We start from the raw sequence: 7,302 nt of genomic DNA on the forward strand, positions 1-7,302 counted from the left end.
TTCCTATTAAATCCTCGGTGACCAGATGGTGGTTGATAGGGTTCTCTGAAATTACGACGGTGATTACTCTTGTGATGATTAGGTCCCACATTCTTCTGTGATTGAAGATTCTTGTGATATGTCCTTTGGTCCATGATGTCTTTCTCATAAACTCTGCATTTGTTCACCAAGGTAGGCATATGAAATATCTCTTGGAAACCCACCACTGGCTTAAATTCGGGTCTGAGTCCATTCTCAAATCGGATACATTTTGCTCTTTCATTCTCGGCCTGTTGAAAATATCTTGAGAATTTTGACAGTTCTTCAAATTTTGCGGCATATTCTCTCACAGATCTATTCCCTTGCATGAGTTCCAGGAACTCTATTTCTTTCTTTTGGCAAACGTCTTCAGGAAAGAACTTCTCCAAAAAATTTCCCCGCAACACACACCAAGTAATTTCATTCCGTTCAGCTTCCATTTGCAATCTAACATAATTCCACCAGTGCTCAACTTCTCCAACTACCATATGGGGAGCTAGGATTACCTTTTGTGCTTCAGTGCACTGCATGATTCGAAAAATATTCTCTATGTCCTGAAGCCATTGATATGCACCTTCCGGATCAAATCCTCCCTCAAACTTGGGTGGATTATTCTTCAAAAATCTCTGTAGGCATCGATACTCTATGGTCCCTCGATCTACTGATGCGTTCATATTCTCGAGGATTCTTGCCATTCGCTCTAATAACTCATGAGTGGCAGTCTAATTCCTGCTCGCCGTATTTATCCATGCGTCCTTTATCGAAGTACAGTCAGAGGCACACAATTAGAAGTGTGTGAGACTTATCACAGGCTAACCAGACTAAACCGCTCTGATACCACTAAAGTGTAACACCCTTTTCCTAACGTTTAAAGCAATTACATACAAGACCATCGTTTACAATCTTGGTTAATTATGTTTTCCTTTTTATGAAAATAGCGTATAATTTTTTTTCTTTATAACATATGAACATCTGGTTCTTTCATAACTCACCACTTAAACTATACACTAAACAACAATACAACATAGTAACATACAAATATTTATATATATAGATCATCACTTCAAAATGCGTCATAGTCCAAAAAAGAGTACACCATCCAAGTCATGCCATCCACATATACACTCTAGGATAATAAGACATATATATACACAAATATACACACACAAAAGATCTTATGGCTGGGTGTACACTAAACTCACGGCAACCGCACCAAAAGAAAACTATACGGTCATACCATGCATAAACAGACCGTCAGAATCTCGACCCTCCTCAGGGTCTTCCTCTTGATCCTCATCATCACTGGCAATATATAGAATATCCTCCCTAACCTTAGGCTTGGCTGGCGCAGGGGAGTATGATGGTGAAAGAGATAGTCGAGCCCTCCTTATCGAGCCACGAATATCAGCCTCGCCATTCTGAATCCTCCCACGTACCCTGTGAGAAGAGGACCAATGAGCAAACTCCAGATTCTCTCTCACAAAAATAGCGGGTGAATCCATATGACTCTCCCGTAAAGAAAGACACTGGAACATCGACAAGTCTGAACTCCCCGATTCGTCTCAGTACGACTAGCCAGGGTCACAAGTGGTCCCCCAGCAGAACGTCTCACCGAGGCTCTGGGTGTACACCGGAATGGCGCAACCCTACGTGTTTGGGCATGATAGGATCTAGAAGATAGGTCAAGAGGAGTAGTAGAAGATGGAATATATCTGGCCGGAGCAAGAGGAGGCATGCGTCGTAACTCGTAACTATCTGGTATGTGCATGATATAGACCGCTAGAATGGTAGAGCGACGGGGGAGTATCACTCTATGCATGTTCGAGTATGAACACCTTATTTCTATGTCTCCCCTAAACGCCGCCCTAGACCAGTCCACCTCAACCTCGCCCGACGAGAGAGGCATAATGTGTACACGACAAGGAGGAATCACAAAAGAAGCCTCTATGTCCATCACTACCTGTAATGTGAGATTGGAGAGTAAGCATCTCTATATAAGATAAACAATCAATAATTAATAATGTCATAACATAAAACAGATCAAACAGGTATTAATATAACAATTTGATCATATGTATGAGCATGATATAATAATGAATGCACTCGTTAATTTAATGAGACCAACTATTTTGTAGATGAATGCATGGAGAAAACGTCTCCTAACTGGGCCCCTAACGATACCTCAACAGCAATGGTACCGACTGATTGAGCCTGACCAGCCATTTGCTGTTCTTAGGAAGCGAACAGAACGAATACAATGTCGTGCCAACCATTGGTAACCAAAATTCATGTAACTATCGTGCACTCAATGTCGCCGGAAATACCCTCCGGTTGGCAAAGATAACCTTTACATCACCCTGAGCATGATACTTTCAAGGGGGTGTTAGAGGTCGCTGTAGTTACTGCGAAGAGTTTTGTCGACTCAAGGGAGCTACCCTATTCCTGACAAATCAATCTCCACCGAAAATGTCCCTTCAACCAAGTCACACAGACAAGGTACCCCTCTGGGTTCCCAACACAATCTCAGTGTCGTATCTTCCCACAGACTATGTTACAAACGGTTAACATAGTGACATGAATCTTCCAATTAATACAAAGCATAGCTTTTTTTTTTCCTTTTAAAAAGAAGAATCAGGGGATGCCTTTTTAGGGTAATAACAAAACATTTTAATTGGCACTCAATTATAAAATTTTCTTCAAGTTGTAACTCATTGGCTTATTGATCAAAAGGATTTTCTAATCACTATAAAAATACGCCAGTTCTGATATACGTAAGAAAAACATTTCCCCTTCATCCTTCGTGAAATGTTTCATAAGCAAAATTTTCATTCTTTAAGTTTCATCAAGAATGTTCAGATGCTATGCCATGAGAATGTTTGATGACAGTTCAATAGTCAACTCAACAATATGTCACAATTCAAAATTCAACAAAATATTCAGTTAAATTAGTACTTTCATTATCAAACTTTCAGTCATAATGATCTTTTATATCAAAAAAACATAGTCATTCAATTCCATTGAACCACTTCAACCAAACATATCCATCATAATTTAGAGTTTAAATTGATTTAAGAACAACTAAGTCTCGCTACTCGATTGTTTGCGGCCACAGAAATAGTATTCGACTATATCCACACATGGCCTAGCTTAGAGATGCATGAATATATTTGGCATCATTTCTAAGCACCTATATAAAGACACTTCTCTCCATACCTTTAACCTTACTGAACTTAATGTTCCTTTGTTGTCGATTGCCCGAGTACCGCGTACCTGATTAGGTCATAAACGGTTAATTTCGATATCACTAAGTTTATTCAGATTGCAAAGGAAAACACCTAAATGAGGCTCTATACATTAGAACATACTCAAATATATAGTTTGGATATAACTAAAAGCTTGATTAGGCGCGAAAATATTTTCAAAGACGCTATTGGTTTAATACTTAGAATTTGACTTAGGAGGCTCGGATTCGCTTCAGAAACAGAGTACTAATATATCTATCTCGAGATACATACTTTATCTTCATAAAACAGAGTACTAATATAAGTTTAGGCTCATAAAACTCAGAATTTTTAAACCATAAGGCAATTTGAAACATAGGCTAACATATAGTCAAAAATTAGATAGTTTGGAGTGCCAACTACGGACTGTTTTCGTTTTTCCCTTTAAACAGTGAGGATTTCGAATTTGTTTTTGTACATGAAAGAATGATATTTAGATAGGAATTTAAAATATGAACACATGCATATATTATATGTAAAATGTAGACGTTAGGAACTCAAGTTATCAATGAATTAAGGTATTAGGGTTTTCCTTAACTCTTGAATACTTGGGACCGATTTGCATGGCTTCTTAGCATTCAAAATTTTCGAGTTCTAACCTTTGGAATGCATTAAATATCATGAGTTCAGTGTGTTAAAAAAATCTTATAACACATGCAAGGGTTTTTTAATCCTAAACACCCTAGAACAATCACAACAACACCTAACATACCCTTTTGGATCTATCAACAACACAAGGAGGTGATTGGGTTTAGAAACCCTTTCACCATGAAATTCTTGGGATAAAAATACCTGCACACAGAAGATTTCCAGCATGCAAAGAGTTCTAAACATAGCCATGATCATTTCTAACACAACCCTAAGCTTACAACTCAACAACAACCACAACAATGCATGATTTCCCAAACCACACTTAGAGCATAATTTTTAAAACAGTAACGACAGCCCTTGAATGTCATTTTTTCGTGAATCCGTGGTTAAATATGAGTTCTCCATACCTTGAAATGGTTGGGTAGAGTCTTTGAAGAGAAATTAGGAGGAAATCCAAGCAAACTCTACACTATAATCCATAGTTGCACCACTTTTAGTTCATGAAATCTTAATGAGAATCCAACCAACAAAACCTTAAGAAAGTGTAGATTAAAAGCCATGGAGGTGAACTAGATGAACTATATACCTTGGGGATTCAGATTTCTCACTTGCATGTGAGTTTGGAGAAGAAGATGGAGGCTTTCTCCCTTCCTCTTTAGTGCTAACGTTAGGAAGAAAGAGTGGAGAAGGTTAAAAGCCATGGAGATGAACTATATACCTTGGGGTTTGACCGCAAAGGTGGCATGGCTATTTGATAAGCTACTGGTTCGATTTTTTTAATGATTTGGCATGGTCCTATGAACCTAGGGGTAAGTTTACGGGATTTCAGCACTCTGCCAATGCTAGTTGTTGGAACCACCCACACAAATACATGATCTCCTTCTTCAAAACTCAGGGGGTCCTTCTTCTGTCATAATAACTCTTTTGTTTACTCTGTGTCATCTTCATGTTTTCCCTTATCAACCTTATTTCCTCCATCATCTGTTGAACTACATCGGGTCCTAATACTAGATTCTCTCCTGCCTCAATCCATCATAGGGGTGTTCTACACTTTCTGCCATAGAGAGCTTCATATGGTGCCATGCCGATACTAGAGTGAAAACTATTATTGTAGGTGAACTCGATTAAATGTAGATAGTCTGCCCAACTTCCTGAATTCTTCAAAATGCAAGCTCTGAGAAGATCCTCCAATGATTGGATAGTCCTTTCCGATTGACCATCACTCTACGGATGGTAGGATGAACTCATACTCAACTTGGTTCCCAAAGCTGTTTGTAAACCATTACAAAATTTCGAGGTGAAGCGTGGGTCTCTATCCGAGATGATAATTGTAGGAATATCATGTAATCAGACTATTTCATTAATGTATAACTCTGCCAGTCTCTCCAAAGAGTACTTTATGTTGATTGGTAGAAAGTGAGCCGTCTTCGTTAAACGATTCACAATTAACCAAACAACGTCATAACCTTTCTGAGGTCGTGGAAAACCGCTCACGAAGTCCATTGAAATGCTATCCCATTTCCATACAGGGATATCCAAGGGTTGAAGTTCTCCACCGGGTCGCTTATGCTCAAGTTTTGCTTTCTGGCACACTAAGCCACGAGAGACATACTCCGCTACATCTTTCTTCATACTGGAACACCAAAACATCTTCTTCAGGTCTTGATACATCTTGGTAGATCCCGGATGAATACTTAGCTTGCTTTTATGAGCTTCGTCCAAGATTTCCATTCTTAAATCGGGATCTCTTGGCACACAGACTCGATTCTTGCATTTGACTACTCCATCGGTTCCTACCTGAAATTTCGGAGCTTTCCCTTCAGCCAACAAGACTCTCTTTTCTTGTAGTTCTGGATCCAAACCTTGTAAACCCTTTAGTTGTTCCAAAAACTCATTTGTTACGGTAAGCATACCTAAAATCAAACTTTTAGGTCCTACTTGAACCGCTAAATTCAAATCCCTGAACTCCTCCATCCGCTTCATTTCTCTGACCATCATGGTTGAAATGTGCAAAGACTTCCTACTCAATACATTGATAAGTGCCAAACATACCTAAAATTCATACACTTTTATGGTACTTATCTTAAGCATAATTGAGAAAAACCAACTTAAAATAATACTTTTTCTATAAAATATCACAATCTTGTATATTTGTATGTGTATTTATTTTTTATGTATTTTTTAGGATTTAAAATGAAGTAAAGAAGAAAGAAAGACTCATGGTCAACAAAGCAATAGAAGTAAAAAATCAAGATGTTCAACCAGGCAGCTAAACATGGAACATGCCCCGCTGAGTTGACCTGGACACCAGCTTGACTTGGCCACCAGCCTGACCTGGACCAAACTGCTCAACCAGGCAGCTGAGCGGACCTGCTTAGCCGCTCAGCCTAGCACCATACTAGACCTGGCATAGTCAGAAATTTAGCTTGACACAGTCAGACACGAGCTTGGCACAAGCCCAAGATGCTGAACAAGCAACTCAGCGCTCCAACCAAGCAGCTCTGCGGAGAACTAGACTCCTGACCAGATCAGCAAGCACCAGGCCACATCCCAGTCAGCATGATCAGAAGTTGTTGAACAAGCAGCTTAGTGGTGAAGCAGGTGCACTAAGCGGTGTGCACCAGACTTAACCATCAAGCAAACCATGAAGTCATCCATGACCTCACCTCAAGTAGCCCACCATAGGCTTTTCAGAAGTAGCTCACAATAGTTGGTTTCATAGTCCACAACTAGCTTTGATGAGTCAAGCACAAGGAGGTGACTAAGCTACTTGATCAAGAGACCAAACCGATTCTGAAAGGTTTGGTACTCAGCGGTCCAGCCAAGCAGCTCACCGGTCCAGTAGAGAGGCCTATAAATAATAGATCATTTCATTCGAGCAAAAGATATCAAACACTTGAAACAAAGAAATTTCTCACTAGAAACCTCTCTCTGAAGTTCTCTCTTCATTTCTTAGTTTAGAGCTTTAATTTCAAGTAAATTTTGTAGTTTTAGTTTAGAATTCAAGAGGAGAAAAGGATAAGGCAATTGAGATGCAAAAATCAATTTTGTACTCTCATTTGGAACTCAAAAGCATCCAATCCTTGGATGGATAGCTCATGCTCCTAAACATTTTCTTTTGAACAAGGTTATGTAATTTTCTACTTCTTAAATTTACAAAAGTTTGAATTTTAGTCATTCAAGTTGGTGCTTTGGTTAATATTATTTGTTTGAGCAGAAGTACTTAATGCTCTTTTTAAATTGATCACCTAAAAAATTATTTCAAGTCAATAAAATTACTTGTCTCAAACACTTAACAAATAAACTAAGAAGTAGTTGTACTACTTAGTTTATTTGCCAAGTTAAGCATACTTTTCTTAAGACCTTATATTCATTACTACTTCAATATTAGAGTAGCCAAAATTAGGGTGTG

The sequence above is a fragment of the Lupinus angustifolius genome, chromosome LG12 (genome assembly GCF_001865875.1).
Source record: "Lupinus angustifolius cultivar Tanjil chromosome LG12, LupAngTanjil_v1.0, whole genome shotgun sequence".
Lineage (NCBI taxonomy): Eukaryota > Viridiplantae > Streptophyta > Magnoliopsida > Fabales > Fabaceae > Lupinus > Lupinus angustifolius.